At 37.1% G+C, this 23,443-nt stretch overlaps 1 pseudogene; it reads right to left on the bottom strand.

Moving 5' to 3' along the window:
• The window catches only part of LOC131732055 (centrosomal protein of 170 kDa-like), a 33,515-nt pseudogene that overhangs the window by 9,447 nt on the left and 625 nt on the right, over nucleotides 1-23,443 (bottom strand).

Consider the following 23,443-nt stretch of genomic DNA (forward strand, 5'->3'; position numbering starts at 1 on the left):
TGAAACACGCGTCCTCCGAAACGTGTTCCTGCCAATCCGTCATTTTTCGCACTGCGGATTCACAGCGAAGCCATGAGACCTATAGTGCAACACAGATCTGAAAGGGCGCCTGCGGATCTGCAGTGGAGCCAATCTGCCACAGGGGTCGCTGGTGCTGAGCTAATCCCTCCCTACCCGGGCGGCGCTCGGCCAATTGTGCACCGCCCCCTAGGAACCCCCCGGTCACGGTCTGCAGTGACATAGCCTGGATTCGAACCTGCAATCTCCAGGCTATAGGGAGCATCCTGCCCTCCATGCGGAGCGCCTTTACTGTATGCACCACTTGGGACCCCCTGAAAAATATTTTTGATTTGGGTGGAGTGAAAGGGGGGGGGGGGGCACTGGAAGTCCATTGCCAGGGGTCCACAAAAACCTGGCGTCGGGCCTCGGTATAGCGTTTGTCCTTAACAAGGTGATTTCTGTTTAGGATTTGTTTGATACTCCCCTCTGTCTCTTGTTATTGTATTAACAAATGTAGGCCACATTATTTTTAAACTTAATTTGTTGATCGACAATGAGACTACTAAAGCAAAATAAATTATTCTGCTGACCGTATTAAATTGATATTTTAATTTCATTATATATAAGTTTTTTTTTTTTGTTTTTTTTTAATTATTATTATTTTTTACATATTCTAGGAATGGGACTGGATGCAACTATTAAATTATCATGCAAAGACATTTGACCTGAACTTTTAGTAGACATTATTTCCTGTTATTTTCTGACAACCAAATGTCTTTGTTCTCTATTTGTAAATGCTGGATCCTGAAATTGGGACAGTTAAAGCCCCTTATGCAACACAGCAAAGCTGCGACTGTGACGGCAGTAGTTTAATAGAGCAGAGACTCCACAATGTACAGTTATTATTAAAGAACATCTGAACACATGGTAAAGAATATATATAAAATTTAAGATTTTTGTATCTTTCGATGTTTTTAAAAAAGCAGCATTTCCTCCTTCTATGATTCCAGTGCAACATGCAAGATACGTCTAAATTATAAAATACCTGGATGTGTACTGTGCGACTGTTTTAGAATAAGTCAGAGGCAGTGTGCACTCTGATTCCATAAACTACCCTTATTTACTCCTAAAACATGTAATGAATCACTTGCAGTTTCCGATTGTAGTTTTCAAAGTGTACAAATGGGGGCTAATGTGTGGTAGAAGCGATTTATCGGATTGTACAAAATAGTAGCTTGTTTTTATTAAATGTTACAACAATCCTTAATAAGACACTTTGGTACCAACACTATGTCTCAGATAATAATTAGACACACCATAGTTGAAATATAACGTTTTCATTCAAATCGGATGCAACATTTTAAATTGACAATGGCTGGTACAATGTTACAATACCCAAAAGAATAAACTTGTATACACATTTGTATTGTGTAGTGACCAATGCAGTACTTTTTAACCCCCATCATTTCTATTCAGGTATACAAGTACCGAAACCATGCTCCACCACAGCCTGCACCAGATAAAATAAAATGATTTCACCTCCCTTTGAAAACAGGTGTTATGGAATAATTTATTTTCGAGGGGGATGTAGGTATATTGGGCCCCGAGACCAGAAAGTACCCCCACCATACCTGCTCCCGCTGGAGCACAAGTTTCATTCCTGACCACAAGTGTCTTTATTCCAAAGTGCAATATATGTTTTGTTAAAGTTTTTACAAAACCAATATCAAAAGGACTCAAATGTGACCAATTTTGTAACATTAACAGTTTATGCTGATTTAGATACAACGGAATATGACAGTAAAAATAAAATATTAAAATGCATCAATTTCGCTGGGATAGAAATTCAAAGTAGTTCAATGATAAAGGGTTCAGAGATTTTTTATTTTATTTTTGCTTTTAGTCATATTTGAAATAATGATCAGGAGACTAATGATGACGGGGATTAATAATACGTTGCATATTATTATTATTATTATTATTATTATTATTATTATTATTAGTAGTAGTAGTAGTAGTAGTAGTAGTAGTAGTAGTAGTAGTAGTATTAGTATAATGTACTAAGTTTCAAATATACTACGTTTTATATATATTTTAAATGTAGGCTATATAAAATGAAAAGGTCAACATTTTAGATCCAGTGCCCCCCCCCCCCCCCCAAAATCAGATCACAGATTGAGAAAAATCTATGACAAATAATTAATAAAAGTAAAGTTAAACATAAAAACTGAACTATAATATGCATTATTTCTGGAAAATGTCCAAGGTTGTAGATTATTACAAATTAGTGCCAGTAAAAGCAACCCATTAGTAACCCCCTTTGTAGGGTCCACTTTCCTGGCAGGATGTGACCCTTTCTAATCTGTGCCCATTCAGGGCGGAGTCATATTGTGTCACAAATTATTTGACTTGGGTGACCTTTTCCACAATGTGCCCCCCCAGAACAACTTGCACACACTCTGCCACCGGGCCTGCATATACTGCAAGCACAGTTAGGTAGATTGTTCTGTACAAATACATAGTAGGATGAAACCACAGTATTACATTTTATTGTTTTTGTTTACATTATAACCTGACAGGGAAAATAAGTGTCTAAATCTTGGTCATGATAATATAAATTCTGTTTTCTAGCCAAAGTAACACTAAATCTTATGTTACTTATATGTTACATTTAGGTTTTATGTAATTGTCACCATTTCTTTCTACCATCAATATATATAATTTGTTTTGGATCAAAGAGCTTCAGTTACTGTTTTAAAATGTGATGCAGTGCCTACCCAGAATATTCTAAAGGAAATTGCACCACCTGGCGGTTGTTCAGAGGGCTTTTCATAAATGTTGTTGAGGCATAATTACTAAAAGGAAAAGGAAAGCTCACAGTCCCTGCAAGGAAAGCCCACAGTGCATGTATAACCTTAAATGATGAATCTCACCCAGTTACAAATTATCCTTCAATTAAACTACAAACATGATTACAGCAGTAATACTGTCAGCTTTAATTGGATAATTTGCCAAATGAAGTGCATTTAAATCTCAGTTTATTTTATTTTTAATAATTCTTTCAACCCTTTTTTGTTTTTAAAAGTGGTTTCCTTTTGTGTTCTTCATATATATATATATATATATATATATATATATATATATATATATATATATATATAGACACACACATATATATATACAGTGCTCACCTTTATAATGCTATAGTGGGGAGCCATAGTTACAAGACCGTGCTACTTGTGTTCCGCCTTATAACGAGTTTAAAAGGGTTACTGTAATGGCATTATGGAGCAAATGGGAGCCACAACCCTACCGTGTTATAACCGATTCCACACTATAACGAGGCGCGTTGTAAAGGGTGAGCACTGTGTGTGTGTGTGTGTGTGTGTGTGTGTGTGTATATATATATATATATATATATATATATATATAGGTTCTAACTGATAAAAAAATAAAATAAATAAAATAAAAACAGAGAAGACATATATCTTGCTAATCAATACAAGCCTTTATCATGCAGTATTTTGAGATTCAAAGAAATCTCCTATGCAATATTTGGTTGAGGTAGTCTGGGAGCTTGTGCATATCAATATCAAATGCCATAACAGAAAACCAGAAAATGCCATAACAAAAATGTGTTGTCACAATTTAAACAGCACATGTGATTTGAAGTGTCATTACTTTATTCAACAACCTGTTCCACAAGAGTACTAACAACTACTCTGAAGGGGAAACTTCAAGAACTGCCCAGTTTAACCTCTAAAAATAGACACTGTATTAGTAAAATCGCTGAATGAAAGCACAATACATTTGGCATTATTTAAGCCACTGGCATTTGTTCAGCAACAGTAAAGTGAACAATTAAATGTTTCACAATAACACAGCGAAGTGACTTTTCCAGTCTAGTTGCCAGGGAGACACGCCACATTTTTGGGAATGCCATTTATCTGATGTATTATGAATCTCATTTATTGTGTGATGTAGACATACAAGAAGGGATCTGTTTGTTCTCTTACCTTGTTTGATGTTTTCAGAAGTGGCATGTCACTTTCAGCTCGCAACTTGTTTTCAATTTCTTCCCAATTCCTGTCCTTGTCCTTAAATAGTATTCTAAAAGGAAAACAAAAAAATGAACAAAATTGAAATGTTGTTTGGCAGTAAAAGAACAACGGTCAGTTTGATCTGGATAAATGCCACCTGAAAATCTGTCAAGGCCAGCGAGTAGATTTCTGTTTTTACCATTTTTGCTCTTACTTGCAACTATTCCACTCTCTATAGTAATTTGCAGCTGATGTTACTTTAAGCTTAAAGTCAATCTTGTGCAAGCAGAAAATGTCTGAACCAAGGGCAAAGGGTGAATTTACATGTAATGAATTGGGACAGGTGAATAAATGCAGACAACGGAAGATTGGGCAGTGGCTAGCTCGAATCAAGAGTGTATTTCTTGTATTTCTCTTTTCTGTGGCAGGACAATGAGTGAACTTAATTAGAGGTAGCCACCGAACACTTACAAACAAGTCATTAAAACATCAACCATTCTTTTCTACTTTCACCTGAAGAAGAGACCTCTGAGGTCTTGAAAGCTTGTGATTTCATCCTTTTGTAGTTAGTCCAATAAAACGTATCACCACTCCATCTCTTTGTCTATCATCTCTGGACTGATACGGCTACCATTTCACCTATCAGTCATTAAAATGAGAGCTAAGCTATGTGCAAAATTATAATATGTTCTAATGGAGACATGACTTCTAATACTGCACATCTTGGTAAATTGTATGGATTACCAAATACTCTTCAAATTATAATTTTAATGAGCAGCACCCATTTTATTTGTAGGAATGAAGAAAGGCTGGGGGTCTTTACCTTTCATCCTTAATATTGTGGTATTCCTGAACAGATAATCAACCCATCTTCAAATAAATGTACATGTTTTGAGTGAATGAGCAGAAGTATTTATACTTAAAACATGATAATAAATAAAAAAAGAAATCACCCTGCATAGCCACATGAATGACTGGAGATGACAATCTTTTTCTTCTTTTGTAGCCTGTATCATCTGGATGAGTTAAAGTAAATGTTTTAAATGGAGTGTTTTATTTTCTTCAATTCACTGGATCATTTACACCTCCCATCATGCAGACATGCTGTCTTGTATTTAATTACAATTGCACAAAACCAGCACAAGCTTAATAAAGGGAGCAGTTGTTTATGAAAAACAAAAGAAGCAGTCCCTCTTCTAGCTGTAAATTAATAATCGTTGCCAAACTGTTGCAAGCTCATACGAATGAATGCATCTTGACAGCATCTAAACAAACAGGGGAAAGCACATGCTCTTTGATCACTTAATCAAGGGTTTAATGAAGCATATTAGGCAATCACAAATAACATTACTAATTCAGTGTCTGCTGCAGTGTAACAGTCAGCACAGTCAATGTTGTATCAGTCTCATACAACATTTACATACTGTGATGAAGCCCCTCTTGTCAGGATGGCCCAGGGTTCTATCACCGCTTTACTTTATGGTACTAAAAGGTTGTGTTTGAAATATGCCATATTTATTTCATTTTAAAGACATCTTAATTAGCAGGAGTTTGGGAACCAGCCCCATAGTTCACTAAATTAAAACTGCTTAAAAAACTAGAAAGTTGTTTTAATAAACAAAGGAAACCAGTACCTGATTTTGCCAGCAGTTTTGTCCACTGCCTGTCTTACTTTCGACGACAGCTGAGACACAGAAGTAAGCAATAAACTGTCCAACACAGCCTGCAAAAGTAAAACATACTTAATATACATCTGCATACAAATATGTAAATGTATTAACTGCCTGTAGATACCAATTTACATTTACGGTATTTTATAAATCATAAAATGATCCCTTGGTTTCCCTCTGACAGTTTGAATAATGCAATAATGCAATGAATGATGGTTGATTTTGGAACAGTGAAGTTTTCTGATAACGACAGAAATGAACACACTGTAGTCTACTGTATATTCATGTTTTTATGTCCTTATCAGAACACAATTTCGTCAGATCTGCCACCCTACCCAAAGGAGAAGAACATAAAATAATATTACAATAAAGCACTGTTTATTTACCTCACAAAAATACTTCTATCAAAACCCCTATTCTTATGGAGAAGTGAGTCAGAATGAATACAAATGATGTATGTATTTAATGCTGGTGAAACACACTGTACTGCAATAGCGCTCCTTGTTGTCTATTCTAATCATTGTTAAAGTGCTGAGTTCTCACTTCATCCCGGTTCCATGTTCTTCTCCGAATGGCTGCCTTGGGGTCAGGGGCCTCTGTTGTACGGGGACGAAGCTCCACAGGTCGTCCATTGATCTCTGGAGCTTTGTTTTGCACAGCCGGGGGAATCTTTCTGAAGTTAAGGCTTTCATCAAACACTCGATCCACCAACTAGAAAGAGGAGATCAAAGCTATAAAATAGTGCTTCATCTGTAAAATAATGTCACAAAACTAGTAAGAAACTCTACTTTTGAAACATCAGTGTTATCTGAAAACTTCACTGGCCCTTTATAACACATAAGTCTAGTTATATATGTGTTTTTTTTTTCATACTTAAAAAGAAATGATCACATTTAGGTCAAAATCTCTAATTACCATAAGCTTTAATTCCAAACTAATTCACATTCAATTACATAAACAATGTATTTCATTATGGAATAAACTAATAATAGTTAATATTTTTCAGCTATTAGTGGTTTGTTTAGTTTATTTTAAATGTGGCGACAAGGCATCAGTATTTACATCAGTTACAGTTTGTGTTAAAATGAAGATGAACAGCAGTTAGTTACTTCAGAGAAAATGGGTAAGAAGAGCATGTAGCCTACTGTACAGAATCTTAGATTATGAAGTTTGTAGAAGTTGAAGTAGTCAATAGTGCAACGGGCAGTAGTCAACAACCCCCTTACTGTATCTGTGACTATTGTTTACCATACTTTCACTACACATGCTCTACCACAGTAAACATTTACACGTGTGGATCCAGGAAAGCAAATTATATTGTCAGTAATCACAAAGAAATGCACAGGGACAAAAGTACTGAATCTGAAAATAATAATAATAATAATAATAATAATAATAATAGAATAATGGAATTGGCTGAAGTGTATTTGCTGACAGCAGTTTCTTGCACAAATCCACTTCCACCAATTCAGCTGAATTGCATTTTTAATTCAATACAGGATCAAAGGAGACAGAAATGTTTTAAATACAGAAGCAAAAAAAAAAAAAAAAGAACATTTACAAAAAGCAAACCAAGACGTAAAGCAAACCAAGACGTAAAGCAAACCAAGGAATAAAGAAAAGAAAGGACCTTTAGCACTCCTCTGTGAGGCTGCCCTACCTCTTCCCTGGTGTCAATGGCAGAGCCGGGGGTGGTGGCTGCAGTGCTTACTGTGGTGCTGGGGGCTGTGCTAGGTGAGCTCACTGAGTCGATCTCTCCCGCCACGTCGTGGATCTCTCGTGCGAGGGTCGCCAGGTCTTTGGCCAGGTCTTGGCTAATCCTACGCACACAGGGAAATAACCTATTACACATCAAACAGGGTTAGGAACAGTGGGGTACAACAATTGGCCAGTAAGTGGCCTCCAAAAACATTTTGTAATTTTAACTGCATGCTTAAAGTAATTGTAGCTAACAAAAACATTCCACAATCCCAGCTGTTTTGCACTTCCATTAGCTACATAGGTCTCAAATGTGCAGTTTTGAAAGAAAGACATGTTACAGCACACATGTACACTTGCACTTCTTGGGCCATTTCATCTCAGCAGTGTCTTCTGGGTCAGCACATTACAGGCTGAAAGCATGTTTGTCAACCTGGGGAAGCTGTTGGCTGGTTATTGCCAGGAAAAAAGCCAGTGAAGGGGTGTGGACAATAGTACCAGATGAAATGTATAAAATGAAAATACATGTTTGCTATAACATGAGCTTCTTTCAATCCTGCACATTTGAGCTACAAATGGATGTGATAGAAAAACAGTGCTATCAACATATACATATACAGACGTGCTCAAATTTGTTTGGTACCCTTACAGCTCATTGAAATAATGCTTCATTCCTCCTGAAAAGTGATGAAATTAAAAGCTATTTTATCATGTATACTTGCATGCCTTTGGTATGTCATAGAATAAGCAAAGAAGCTGTGAAAAGAGATGAATTTATTGCTTATTCTACAAAGATATTCTAAAATGGCCTGGACACATTTGTTGGTACCCCCTTAGAAAAGATAATAAATAACTGGATTATAGTGATATTGCAAACTAATTAGTTTCTTTAATTAGTATCACACATGTCTCCAATCTTGTAATCAGTCATTCAGCCTATTTAAATGGAGAAAAGTAGTTACTGTGCTGTTTGGTATCATTGTGTGCACCACACTGTAACATGGACCAGAGAAAGCAAAGGAGAGAGTTGTCTGAGGAGATCAGAAAGAAAATAATAGACAAGCCTGGTAAAGGTAAAGGCTACAAGACCATCTCCAAGCAGCTTGATGTTCCTGTGACAACAGTTGCAAACATTATTAAGAAGTTTAAGGTCCATGGAACTGTTGCCAACCTCCCTGGGTGCAGCCGCAAGAGGAAATCGACCCCAGATTGAACAGAAGGATAGTGCAAATGGTAGAAAAAGAACCAAGGATAACTGCCAAAGAGATACAAGCTGAACTCCAAGGTGAAGGTACGTCAGTTTCTGATCGCACCATCTGTCGCTTTTTTGAGCGAAAGTGGGGCTCAGGAGGACTCCCACTTTTGACAGAAAAACATAAAAAAGCCAGACTGGAATTTGCTAAAATGCATATTGACAAGCCACAATCCTTCTGGGAGAATGTCCTTTGGACAGATGAGTCAAAACTGGAGCTTTTTGGCAAGTCACATCAGCTCTATGTTCACAGACGAAAAAATGAAGCTTTCAAAGAAAAGAACACCATACCTACAGTGAAACATGGAGGAGACTCGGTTATGTTTTGGGGCTGCTTTGCTGCACCTGGCAATGGGTGCCTTGAATCTGTGCAGGGCACAATGAAATCTCAAGACTATCAAGGCATTCTGGAGCGAAACGTACTGCCCAGTGTCAGAAAGCTCTGTCTCAGTTGCAGGTCATGGGTCCTCCAACAGGATAATGACCCAAAAACACACAGCTAAAAAGCACCCAAGAATGGATAAGAACAAAACATTGGACTATTCTGAAGTGGCCTTCTACGAGTCCTGATCTGAATCCTATCGAACACCTATGGAAAGAGCTGAAACTTGCAGTCTGGAGAAGGCACCCATCAAACCTGAGGACAGCTGGAGCAGTTTGCTCAGGAAGAGTGGGCCAAACTACCTCTTTAACAGGTTGCAGAAATCTCATTGAGAGCTACAGAAAACGTTTGATTGCAGTGATTGCCTCTAAAGGTTGTGCAACAAAATATTAGGTTAGCGGTCCCATCATTTTTGTCCATGCCATTTTCATTTGTTTTATTATTTACAATATTATGTTGAATAAAAAATCAAAAGCAAAGTCTGATTTCTATTAAATATGGAATAAACAATGGTGGATGCCAATTACTTTTGTCAGTTTCAAGTTATTTCAGAGAAAATTGTGCGTTCTTCGTTTTTTGTGGAGGGGTACCAACAAATTTGAGCACGTCTGTATCTATCACTTCATGCCTGCATTTGTGTTTAGTACCTAATGCATTGTGCATGGAATTTCAATTTATAATTATCATCATAGTTTCTTGCAAACCTGTTTTACCTAAAATGTTTCTTTCCTTTTTCTAGAAACAAAATACTGCTATTTTTGTTTCTAAATTACTGTCTAGGTGATTAATTAAAATATTTTGGAGTTTTTTAAACTTCTACTCTTGTTTTTTTACATTTGTACAAATGCAGTATTTTTCAAAATATTTTTTACTTAAAAGTGGAATATTGACACTTTCATGCCTTCATTTTTTTATGAAGCTGGTTATGAAGGAGATTTATTCACTTGTTTTAACCATTTGTAACCTTAAGGAATGTTTGTTGTAGTGCTAAAATGATAATCCGTTATTTGCACGAAGTGTAATGTTACTACCAAGAAACTGTCAATGCAACTGTAGTCTATTTGAATTCTGCATATGTACATTATATGACAGCTGACCTCTACTGTAGATTTTATTTGAATTATACAACTGAAATCTTGGTATAGAAAACTGCATATTAGATATTACAATAAAGTTTCCTTAGGCGATTTCCACTTTGTACTTGTTTTTGACCACCTGTGTCTGATCCACACAAGAACGAAGAACAGGCGTACAGGGGCTCACAGATCCACTAGGAATGTGATCGAGATCATTGACGTGGAATTTGCCTAAACGTATTTAATGTTGTCAGACTCCCCTCACACTTTATGTACAATGTACACTTTCACCTTCACATATCTGTATGTATATGATCTAGACAGTATTCAGAACTGGACAGACACATGGCAAATGACATTTAATAGAGAAAAGTGTAAAGTACTGCTCGCAGGCAATAAAAATGTGCATTATAAATATCATATGGGAGATACTGAAATTGAAGAAGGAATCTATGAAAAAGACCTAGGAGTTTATGTTGACTCAGAAATATCTTCATCTAGACAATGCGGGGAAGCTATAAAAAAGACCAACAAGATGCTCGGATATATAGTGAAAAGTGTTGAATTTAAATCAAGGGAAGTAATGTTAAAACTTTACAATGCATTAGTAAGACCTCATCTAGAATACTGTGTTCAGTTATGGTCACCTCACTACAAAAAGGATATTGCTACTGTAGAAAGAGTGCAAAGAAGAGCGACCAGAATTATTCTGGGTCATATGCAGACAGGCTAAAATAACTGAATCTGTTCAGTCTTGAACAAAGAAGACTGCGATCTGATTCAAGCATTCAAAATTCTAAAAGGTATTTACAATGTTGACCAAAGGGACTTTTTTGACCTGAAAAACGAAACAAGGACCAGGGGTCACAAATGGAGATTAGATAAAGGGGCATTCAGAACAGGAAAATAGGAGGCACTTTTTTACACAGATAATTGTGAGGGTCTGGAACCAACTCCCCAGTAATGTTGTTGAAGCTGGGATCCTTCAAGAAGCTGCTTGATGAGATTCTGGGATCAATAAGCTACTAACAACAGAACGAGCAAGATGGGCCGAATGGCCTCCTATCGTTTGTAAACAACATGTGTGTCTTTCAAAACTGCACATATTAAATGGAAGTGCTACAACACCTAAGCGATATAGAATTATTTTGTGAGCTTCCACTGTCATGTCACTGTTGTGTGACTCAAGGGTGACTGGTTGAATCTTTCCCCCAATTATGAACCAGCCTTTATTAAGCATCTCTCTAATACAGTGTGTACTGTTTTTGTAAACAAATACATTTGTTCAAATAATATAATTATTGAAAACATGTCCTTTATGTATTATTTATGAAAAGTAAAATAAAATAAAGTGTGTTTAAAGCATTCTTTTTTATTATTTGTATTTGTGTTGGTATGGAACCTTCAAGATTGCAAATTCAGTACATGACTGGCTATTAATCTAGTTTTTGGATTAAGTGTAAATAAAAAGGCTTTGAAGATGGGGGCTAGACATTCAGAACCATGGTCTTTTCTAAAATTTGAGTCTTTGCTTGCATTTTTCAGTATAAATATAAATCAAATATCAAATACAATGCTACATATTCAAAGTTTAAACTTCTGAATTCCTGATATCACTTCCTTTGCTGCAGGTCACATTGAGTTAGAAGCACTGGAGTTACTCTAACACACGGCATAGGAAGCGATTAGCTGCCAAGTCAGCAACACCATTATGTTGTATTAAAGTCTGCATATCTCCATTAAGATGAAATACACAAGCAAAGAGACCATTGTCAAAAAAAGAAGAATGCTGCCAAGAGGTAACAGAACCATTTTTCAAAGCCTTGGTTAGAACTCCTTTAAGTTTGAGCATAAAATCAACTGTAATTTGGTAATGTTTTATTGTAAATAACAACGAATTTACAGAAAAATCTTGTTTTCTGAAATAAAGCTGTATAAAAAAAGGTATGTGAGAAAAGATGAATACCTGGCAATCTCCTCGCTGTGTGCAGTCCAGTCGCGAATGTACTCCTCCTGCTCTCTCATCCTGTGCTTCAGGACCACACCTCCTGGGCCTGGAGAGGCCTGTGGGTTGCAGCCTGGTGCTTCTCAAGGCTGTGCCAGCTCGCAGGCGGGCGTGTTTGGGTGAGTTGCGGTTTGACCCAAACTCATCTTCTGATGTAGAGGCATAATCTGGGGGCAAGCGTCTCCACCTTGCATTCGCTGAATTATTTTTTTTTGTTAAAGAAAAAGAACAAAAAAAAAAAAAAAAAATTATATATATATATATATATATATATATATATATATATATAATATATATATATATATATATATTTTAATATGCTATAAATTAATTTTATCTGAATAACTTAAAGCATATCATATACATTCAATTTAATGTAACATTTAATTTGTTTCCTATTTAATATCCCTTTATGGTATGTGTTTTTGTATGATTCTCCATTGTTGTTTATGCTTACGTTGTTATTTGCCATGACTAACCGTAACAGCAAAAACTGCTTCTGAAAAGACTCCTGGGGAAGCCCATCAGTGTTGCAGGGTACGGTGCACAATGCTTCACCTTTGGACATCAGTGCACAGTGCAACGCTAATATGCTTCCCCACCCTCACATTGGGGAGTCTTTCAGAAGTTATTAAGATTAGTTAATAAGCATGCAAAATAATATAATCTTACAGAATACACTTAATACAGTATGACCTTAAACAGGTTACTAATTAGGCTAAACATCATGGAAATGTAGATGATACAGCTTTAAGTTTAAGATTAACCTTTCAGATATTAAAACATTTTGGTGTTTCTTCAGACTTAAAATAGTGAACAGCATGTAGAGATCTGTAGTGGTTTTAAAGACAATATGTAGGCTGTAGAAAGAAGATCCAGCAGAAATATATTTTTAGTGCAAACATTCAATTTAGTTTTCTATTCTACAGATATTACAATTGAATGTGGCACAGTTAAATATTGAAGGAATTTTACTTGATGATTATGATCCAATTGATGTGTTATATGAATTATGTTGTGTGTAAAGTTAGTGATGAAATTCAGAAGTAGAAATACTTGGCACTTCGCTGATAAATAGTAAAAAAATGGTCTGTCCTATTGTATGACCCCAATGTGCACCACAAAACAACTAAAAAGCTTACAAAAAAACAAAACAAAACAAAAACCGAAATCTAAAAACTCCGTAAATACATAAAATAAATTTAAAAAAATGGCTACTAGGACCCCAATAATGTGAACTTGTGGTTGCTAATACAATGATGACAAGCACATTTCCATTCAATATATCTGTAAGGCTCTTTTAAACCTGCCATCTACTGGTGTTGACATAGGCTGCCTACAGTATCAGCTGAGCTGTTGGCAAATGTATGCCAGTCAAACCGTTAAGTCATTTGATGGTTTGCTGTATAGCTATTACTTTATTAAGTAATAGCAAACTTTTAGTGCTAGGCCTGAAGGGAGCATTATGCAGGAAAAAGTTAAGGAATTGATTCATGATTCATCGATTAATCACACCTGTAGACTCTGATCAATTAAAAAAACAAATGATTGATTAATCTTGTCTACTTGAGTGCGGTATCAAAAAATGGTGCACGAGAAAGAAATTCTGAAAATGGCAGAAGGTACTTACTGGGAGCTATACCCAATATTTCACAATATCTCAATGAAGAAAAAAAGACTGAAACCTGCAACATTTACTCATCTGTGCTTTCCTTTCACAGCAGCACTGCAAGTTCATTGTGTCATCTTAATCACAAGTAAGTTGATTTTTCTTGTTATTCAATGTCTTTCTTTCAAATGGTATCAGAAAGTACTATAGAAAAGTGAGTTTATCTGAAAAACTGTCTGGCTTCATGATTTAACTACAATGTAAATAGTTAGTATTTGCTGTTTGGAGAGTTCAAACGTAAGCAGAAGACGGCTAAAGATATTTCCAAAGTTTTTGTTTTTTTTTAACTTTGAAATGTTACTTTATTAAAACGCAATGAATCAATCATTAAAAACATATTTGCCTATAAACGCACTGTACACTTTTGAACCCATCCTCAGCCCTGTCTTCCTCCCAGAATTACAAAGATGTGAGCCCTTCCAACCCATAATACACCACAAACAGCAATTCAAAACCAAGTTAATATTTTAAATGACTCAATTTTGCGAACTTCAAATTACATGTAAGCAAATATTTTTGAACTGTCAAATTACATGGAAGTATATTATAACTAGGGCTTCTGATTTTTGGTTTTAACCAATAAAAAACGATCCCCACACCCCATAAAAAAAAACTTCCTTTCATAAATGCAGCTGGGCAATGTCCCTCCATCCTGACTTGCATTTATCATTGATTCGTTCTGAATACTTTAAACCCACCCCAACTACTGAGTGGCAGCACATTCCTACATTTCTATCGGAGACACTGCTTGCAAGATTTAAAAAGAGATTACAATTAGGAATGGTGGCTTGTTCGTGGAATTTAAAGCTGTATTACTGTTAAGATAAGGGGGATTTAAAACAAAATTGCAAATTGTGGCGAAATGTAAAAAAATGCCTCCACACAAAAACCCCAATAGAATGTGCCCGTGACCATAAGGATTTTGTTGTGGAAGACAGCAAAGGAAGGAAGGTACAACTTAAGTGTGCAAGTACTGTCAAGTTACTACTAAACATATTTTGACAGAAAAAAACGCCCAAGCAGTTTGGAAAGAAACCGAAAACAATAATTTCATACAGTATATAAAAAGTGAAAGCCCCGAAAATTTACATAAAACTCGAAAATATCTAAAAATAATGTAATTAATAAAAACCGTAAAACAGAAGCCCAAATTAGAACATTAGCTGGCATTATAAAACATTTGCAGTAAATACTGTAAGTTACATATAACCTGAAAGCTACACTAAACATGTAATCTTTAAAACACAGTTTGTGTTATAGTTGTATTACTGATTTATATTATAAATTGAGCTCTTTAAGAGAGTTAAGAGCTGTTATGTGCCACAGTGCTTGCAGGGACAGTGGAGGAGTTATGGGGATGTCTTGGGTTGTGGTACGAGTGTGCAGTCAGTGCGTTCATTTGGCAGCTTCAAACTTGCAGCAATATCAGTTCATATTCCTGTTTGTATAATTGGAAAAGGCATAATGAAGTTATTGTATATCCAATTAAGTTAGCTGGATTGGTTTTGCAAACATCTGTCTGGAAATGGTTCTCTTTCACTGATCAGCTGGCTAAAACAGCATAATTGTCTTTCAGTACAATTTCATATCACTTGCAAACAGGTGTGATTAATAGATTGGATGATTAATTGAGAATATCAAGATTAAAACCCCCAATATATATTTATATAGAAAAGAAACAACATATAATTAGAGCTCCATTTATTTTTTTGTTTGCAGTCAAATTAATAGTTTGGGAGAGACGAGTCATCATTGTACAGCTTCAAAAAAAGGTTATGAAACATAAAACACCAAACAGAATAACCAAACAGTGTTCAACAGAAATGGAGCCATTTGATTCGGTACTATACCCATTAGATCTTCTACAGCAGCCTCAGTATCTGGGGTAGGCTGGGATTTCTCTGTATAGAACAAGCAACCTTATTATGAAGTGGACATTTTCATTTAAAGGGAAAAATACCTTTTCAAAGTCATTAGCTTTGCCTGAAACTCTTAAGAGGTATGTGAAGTATCTTAATCATTGTAATATGCATCTGAACCATTGTGATATTCCCCCAAATGGACATGGTAAAGTCATAATCACTAATCATATCGTGGGTGGGGGCATGTCAGATGTTACTTTCATTCACTACCAATGACCAGGTGGGATCTTTATTTTAAATTTAAAAAAAAATGAGATTTTTGCAATAGCAACTGACAAGACAGGTATCACATAGAATGTTGTGCCAGTCTTCTTACCAATTATCATTGGAGAAATCAATTTTTATGGGTAAAACAAAAATTAACTATACAATATATTCTGCATTGGTAGCACATGGTTTTGGAGTGCACTGCACTGCATTAAGTAAAAATGTGCTTTAAAATGGAGGAATTAAATGTCCCAACCCCAGCTGTTCATTACTCCTAGAAAACAGACATACATTTTGGGGTCCACTGCACCTGTGAGATGTCTTGCACATTAAAATCATTTGAATTTATTAATATAGCCGACAATTATCCACTCGGGGATACCAATATATTTAGTAAGCAGTCTGAGTGGGTAAAAAAATAAACAGATTTCCCAACTCCACGATCCACCAACCAGCAGGGGTGTAACAAATATTTGTTGTAGTGTACATGCTGTATATATATATATATAAAAAACCAAATAAATAAATAAATAAATAAATAAACAAACTTAATTTTTACATAAGCACGCTGACTAGAAAGTGTTACTTTTATGGATGTTCTTTATAATGGACTGATATTTCAACTAAATATATTGTAGACAGAAATGTTTATCAAAGTTTTCAAGGGAATATTTTCAAAAAGTTAATTTCCAACACATATGGCAAGGTCATTGTACGGGAAAAAAAAAAAAAAAAAAAAAAATCTTACCCGAAGGAGAGCTATGAGCAGACAAGGAGATTTTGGACTTGGAGTCAGGCAGTTTGGAGACACTGTTGGCTCTCATTCTGGGAACGATCTTCCCGTCTGTGGCGGAAGATGGCCTCAGGCCACTTCTGAGGGCTAAGTCAGGTGTGCGAGAGCTGGCGCTGCCGCGACTGACAATGGCTTCTGAGTCGCTCCGTGCCGAAAGGGAGCCGAGCCTAGTTCTCCTTGGCTGGGCCAGCATGTCTATCCTAGAGGGGGTCTTCCGTCCTGAGGGAGGCTTGGATGTTGAGCTGGTGGTGGACACCTCTGAGGCTACTGATACTTTATCAGCATCCGCTAATTCATTATCTGAGGTTTCCCCAAGGCGTGCCTTACGCAAGAGAGATGTACGGGTAGGCCTGGGTCTTGGTAAAGTGACAGGCTTGCTGGGGCCTGTGGAGGAGGCCTGCAGCACCTTGGTTTTGGCAGTCTTGCTGGCTTCTAGTTTGGAATGTAAGAGTTCGTCTGTGGACGTGAACTGGCCTCTGCCATGTGAACGGCCGGAGTAAATCTCTTGATCAGAAGACTGTATGCCTGAGATCATGAAGTGAGGTAAACTGAAGGTTTGGTCATCATCTGTCAGGTCCAAGGATGATTGTCTGGCCCGGGCACTGGCTTGAGCGGACCTACGAGCTTCGGTTCGGCTGTCCGAGTTCCGGCTTTTGGTTTTCTTCTCCAGCCTCTCCCGGGCACTGGCAGCAGTCTTGGAATGGTCCCGAGAAGGGGCGTTGATGGTGCTCTTCTCCTTATAGAGGCTGCTCAGTGTCCGCCGTTTCTGGGCAGACTTGCGCTCCGTGTCCCCTGTCACCAGACTGATGGTGCTAGCTGTGTCCACGTCTGACTCTGGTGAGATGGAATCGTCCAAATGGTAACTGGGAGTGTCTGTTCCGCCATCCAACTTGTTCTCCTCTCTCAGTTTGGCCTCAAGGAAGGCCATCACAGCCTCTGTGTCTTTTAGAAGCAGTGTGGTGTCCATGCTAGAATCGGTGCCTACAGAGTCACTCCTCTCTCGTCCCTGTTTATTGATTCTGGGGATGAGCTCCAAGGGGACATTAGTGCTGGGTTTCTCAATGGTGAAGCTGCCTTGTCTAACCAAAGGCTTACCAGACTCCTTTTCACTCTCACTTACTTTAGAAATCTGGCTTCTTGGGCTATCTGCCCTCCTCCTCCTGTCTTCATCTTTGCGATCCGTGTTAGTGCTTGTTTTCTGAACCAAGCTCCCATGCTTTGAGGACACCTCTCTGCTTTTCTCAGCACTAACAGGGGGGTTGGTCCCAGGAGCCGGTTTGGATGGGGCCCACTGGGGCTGGCTGCTCCTTTGTTCCTGCTGTTGAATTTTAGCCATGGCTTGCTTGACTACCGATGTTCCCTTGGCACTGTCGGACTTCTCCTTCTGTTGGGAAGGTGATAAGACAATCTGGCTCCCACTGGGGGCCTTGTGGGAAGTTCTACTTGTCCTATCTGCCTCTCTTCCCTTTTGGGATGGACGGCTTGATTTCTCTTTCTCCTGAGGTTCAGTGTCCTGTTTCTCTCCAATCTCTGACCTCAGGCCCAGGGATGTAGTACCTTTTACTGCTTTTGCTGTAACTTTGTCCTCTGTTGGGAGCTGAGGAAGAGTCCTTCTCTTTCGTTCACCATGGCTGGATGTGGAGGTGGCAGAGGTTATGCTTTTCACAGAGATTCCTGACTCACTAACATCTGCTTCTGAAAGTACAAAAGCACAGCACCAAATTAATATATTTATATGTAACCAGAAAGTGCAACCCTTACATTGCTAAACATAGCAGAAGTAATAAAAAAAAAAATAAGAGACTAGCTTCATTACAAGAAAACATTTGAACATCTTTGGTACAGTGACATTTTGCAACATTTCATAAGCATTTCAGTACAATGGATCCGCTCTATTTTGTAGTGATGGAAATTAAGGAGAAAATTGTTCTGTACTCTAATTCAGAGGATATTGATGATAGTAAGTGTAAGTATTCACTGTTTAATGTATATATAGCTGTCATATTTATTGCAAAACAAAATGTTTCAGAAAATAAAGAAACAAGGTTTTGGTACTATTGTGGTCATTTTCGGACACCTAACTTTAACAATAGGTAAGTTAATATCACAGTTGTAAAATTTGTATTTGGTTTGTCGAACATGAACATATGCTTTCAAATACGAGATTTAATATTTTGTTTGAATTTTCTGAGTATCGTGCTTAGTATCCTATGTGTGTCACGTGACAACTGTAACGTACAGCACCAGTAAGGTTCTGGAAGTTACGACTCCTATGCTAATGTATTTTAAATATTTGCAATATACATGCTTATGTTTTCCATATTTTCTGAAACAATTTAGATGAAGAAACCAGATGTTTTTGTGCCATCTGATTCAGTATGCTATAAAAATAATTCTAGGACAAATACATTTCATACTGGCGGGGCAAGGTCACTGCTAGTTCTGTGTAACCGGCAAAACGAGTTTTATACAACAGTTAAACTAGATAAACAAACTGATATATAACATAATTACTGTACTCACTAGTTATCCGGAATTTTAATTCTGACTGACTTTCTTAAACATGCACACAGCTGCAACGTAAGTGAAAATAAATGATGAACGTGTATTTACAACTACTGTACGTTACATAAATACACAAAAAATTAAAACATTAGATGAGAAGCGGGATATGTATTTATTTGCTCGGCTTTCTGTTGGTGTGCATACCCATTTTAACAACACATTTTTTATTATTAGGCATCTCTTCAGCAGAAGCATTGCTTAACTTCTTGATATACTGTAGGCTTCCGCATATTTGAGCTGTTATCGCAATCGCACAGTACAGTATACAACCTACTTTAACTTAATTAATTGAAGCTTTGCGCTTTTGGTATTCACAAGAATATTTTATTGTATTTCAGTAGTAATCTGTAAGAAACCAGTTTCTAGTCAGATAACGCCCTTTAGAAGATGCAGCACAGGTTAACAAAACTGCATATCACAATGATTTCAGTTTTACCATGGAGAGCACTGCGCCATATTTTGACATTTTTATATCTGGTGTTGGCTACCACAGTACAACTGTCTTGGTATGTATCAGCTATTAAAAGGGGAAGCTAAAATAATCAAAGCCTTTAGGCACAAGATAACTACAAAGAATACTGCGAAATACAAAAGCATAGACAAAGGCAGGGTCACAATGTCATACTGTTGATTCAAGCACTGAATGTCTTTTATTTTAAATGAATTTGATGTAAAAGGATAAATGTACGTACCTTTTTCTTGAGCAACAAAAGACGGGGATTCTGATCTCAAGTCATCAGGTTCATGCCCTGAGTGATTCGCAGCTAAACTCGCCCACTGAGACACCCACCTAGGACTGCCGACTGAGACAGGGCCTTCAGGAATAGTCTGGAAGAGAAAACCAGGAACAGATCAATATTTCATAGCCCTACCTACAATAACTTATGAACTCCTAATCTGCAAAACAGCTTGTTTACAGAAGTATCCACTGGTTTTCACAATACTATGTGCTCAAAGTTATTGAATAAGAACAAAAAACACAACAAAACGAATAGAGGAGATCATCCCTTTAGTAAATACTTATTTGTTCTTTTTACAAAAGGTTAACGTAAGTAGTATTTAAGTGTCTGAAGAATTTCAATGTTCAATCTTCAGTTTAAAGATAGATAAACTGTGTACAGGACGTACTGTGTACTTTGTTTTACTACGAGTACTAATTGTTCTATCTTCTTGGAAACTACTAGGTTGATCACATCACCATTGTTTGTAGATGTTACATGTTTATTTCATGATTTATTATACTCCAATTATCTTTATAATGGAAGGGTGCATGCTGGGAATTTGATTCCAGTTTGTATGCATATTCATATCTATTCAGCACACAATTCCTCTCTGCCGTTTGATACAATATGTTTCTTCATCTCAACATTTTAGAAGCAATGGCCCCCTCCTCTGGTGAACAGTTTTTATGCAAAAAATACGAGACTTCTGTGCTGTTCTTCATCTTCTTGTATTTACATAAAAAAGGAAGGACGATAGAGAGAAACCAAGTTGCCATGCAGAACCATTTTTGATGCTGTTTTACAATTATATGTATGAAGAGAAATTAGGATAAAAAACAAGGAAATGTGTTCAGTAAGCAATAACCCACGACAGGGTGTGTGGTAAGTCATACCTTACACACACCTTCAACCACCCAGAAGTGAAGTAAGATGTGTCTGCACACCCTAGAGTGGGTTATTGTGCTAATAAAATGGCTCTATGTTTACTTTATTTATATAAAGAAGAAAAAAAATGTAATGTATTCTTTTGCCAGTGCAAAATAGTTCCTATACTTTTTGCTGTGTATTTTTGTATTACTGCTGAGTAAATGTTATATATATACATATATAAATATATATATATATATATATATATATATATATATATATATATAGAATACATCATGGGTTCTGATAGATGAACCATATTATTCAAGCATTATGCCTTTCATCTCTGGGTGAAACTTACTTTGTGGGTTCAACCATTAACCCAGTGAACATTAGTCCACAAAACAATACTATCACATTGAATAGCAACGGGTGCTCATGTCAGGATTGTGAGGCAATTGTTTAACAGGGCATACCTGGTAGTAGCCAAAGATACAATTAAAAAACAACTAAAATACCAACCGCTTCTAATCCCATTTTTAGCAAAATCATGACTTCTATTACTAAATTCACCTGAGATACACATACAGCAAAACAGTGTTCTCTTGTATTGCTCTTTAATGATCAGATTACAGTCAGGCTGGCAAGCTAGGGCCCGAATTACTCCCTGAAAAAGATAAGCTGGTCTTCCCTCAAGGTTGAAGATCAAAGCACATACACTATCAGCACTGTCCATTCACCACTAGTTTGCCTACATTAAAGCACATACACTATCAGCACTGCCCATTCACCACTGGTTTGCCTACTTTCAAATTCCGTATCAGTCTCTGATTCCGTATGTAACCTGTGAGTCAACCAGATAACAACTTCCCTGGGAACACAGCAATAAACGGATCACATTACAGCTGCAGAATTGAATTGAATTGAAAGACAGTTGAATATTCTAACTTCATGAACAAAAGGTTTAAAATGCATCTGGAATGCAATTAGCTCAGTTGGAATTGTTACACTCTTCTGGGTCTGGGAATCACTGTTTTTTGTTTTAAACATGATTGTTACAGTGTCTATAGTACTGTACTCAAGCCATGTCAAAGCTCCATTAACTGCAAAACTGATGAACAAAGTGAATTTATTGACATAAAGTCTTTATCAATATCATCATGAGGCCGAAGGGGGAGGCTGAGCGTCCGGCGCCCAAGGGGGGGGGGGGGGGCCCGGCGCCCAAGAGGGGGGAGGCCGAGAAGCATCGCAGTCTCCAGCAATAGGAGACTACCTGCTACTCCAGCCTCCACCACCAGAGGGAGACTACCCACTGTTCCCACCTCCACCGCCAGAGGGAGATTACCCATTGCTTCCACCACCACCAGAGACCACCGACACCACAGCACTGACTACCACCCCTGTGCCACAGCCCGATGCCTGTGGGTTGGATCCCTCAACCTGGGCTCCTAGACACCCGACCTTTATGTCTGGTCCTAAGTTTAACACTTTTATTTTGCTCTGTGAGCAGTGTTTTTTTGTATAACCTTTTTATTTACTTTTTTGTTTGAATAAAAATGTCCACCAGCGCTGTTCACCCATAGTACCTGCCTCTGTGTCAGCTTCCTGGTCTGGGGATGTCATAGCTCAGCTGTCCTGTCACACATGGGTGTTTATTTACTCTTGAAAAAAAAAACTAAGAAGCATGTATACCAAAGTTATTCCTGGTTTAGAGTTGCACAAAACAACTGCTTTATTATTCAGATTGAGCTCTCCATGCAAGAATGTGGTGAGGGTCAATGGTGAAGAAACAGCTGTTTGGATTAGTGCTGACTGCAGCTCTCCAGAGCAATGTTAATTTCAGTCAGGTTGGAGAGCAGCAATAAGCACAAATTCAGGCATTTCTGTTTCTCTTTACTAGATTGTTCCATGGTATTTCCTTCCATGCATCTTATCAGAAACCAGACCTTGACAACAGTCTATTCGGTTACATTCAGCAAAGATACTTTCCTATTCCTTGGCACTAGTGCAGTAGCAAGAGACAATTTTGGTCTCAGAATGACATACTATGGAGTCGTAATATACAAACTATCAGTGAAGTCAGGGGATGTGAGCAATCAATGAATGGAATTATAGTCAAATTCTACACCAATAGTTTTACATTAAAAAGTGTACATTAAAATACCAGGACAAAGGCATATATGTTTCAGTACATCTATTCATATTTTTAATGCCATTTCAGGTATTTAATGAAAGTGATGAATTGGTTGTATTTCCTCTCTATCATTTACTTTATTCCATTAAAATTCAAATGGAATCAATTAAAGCTAAACTTTACATCAATTAAAACCTAATTCTAATCAGTATGGAATTACAATGTCCTGGCTAATTTCAAAAACAGCATAATAAATACAAAATGAACATGTAGTGAACACTCGAAATTTAATTAAGGGTGGACAAACAATTTCTTAGAATCTGATAATAGAGGTCAAACCTTCTCTGGATTTTTCACAGAATAAAGCAACACTTGCAACACTGGTAAGCTTTCTTTTGAGTTTAAATTCAAACGGGGAAGCAGCCTCTTAAAATATATACA

Source organism: Acipenser ruthenus, unplaced genomic scaffold (genome assembly GCF_902713425.1).
Source record: "Acipenser ruthenus unplaced genomic scaffold, fAciRut3.2 maternal haplotype, whole genome shotgun sequence".
NCBI classification, from domain to species: Eukaryota; Metazoa; Chordata; class Actinopteri; order Acipenseriformes; family Acipenseridae; genus Acipenser; species Acipenser ruthenus.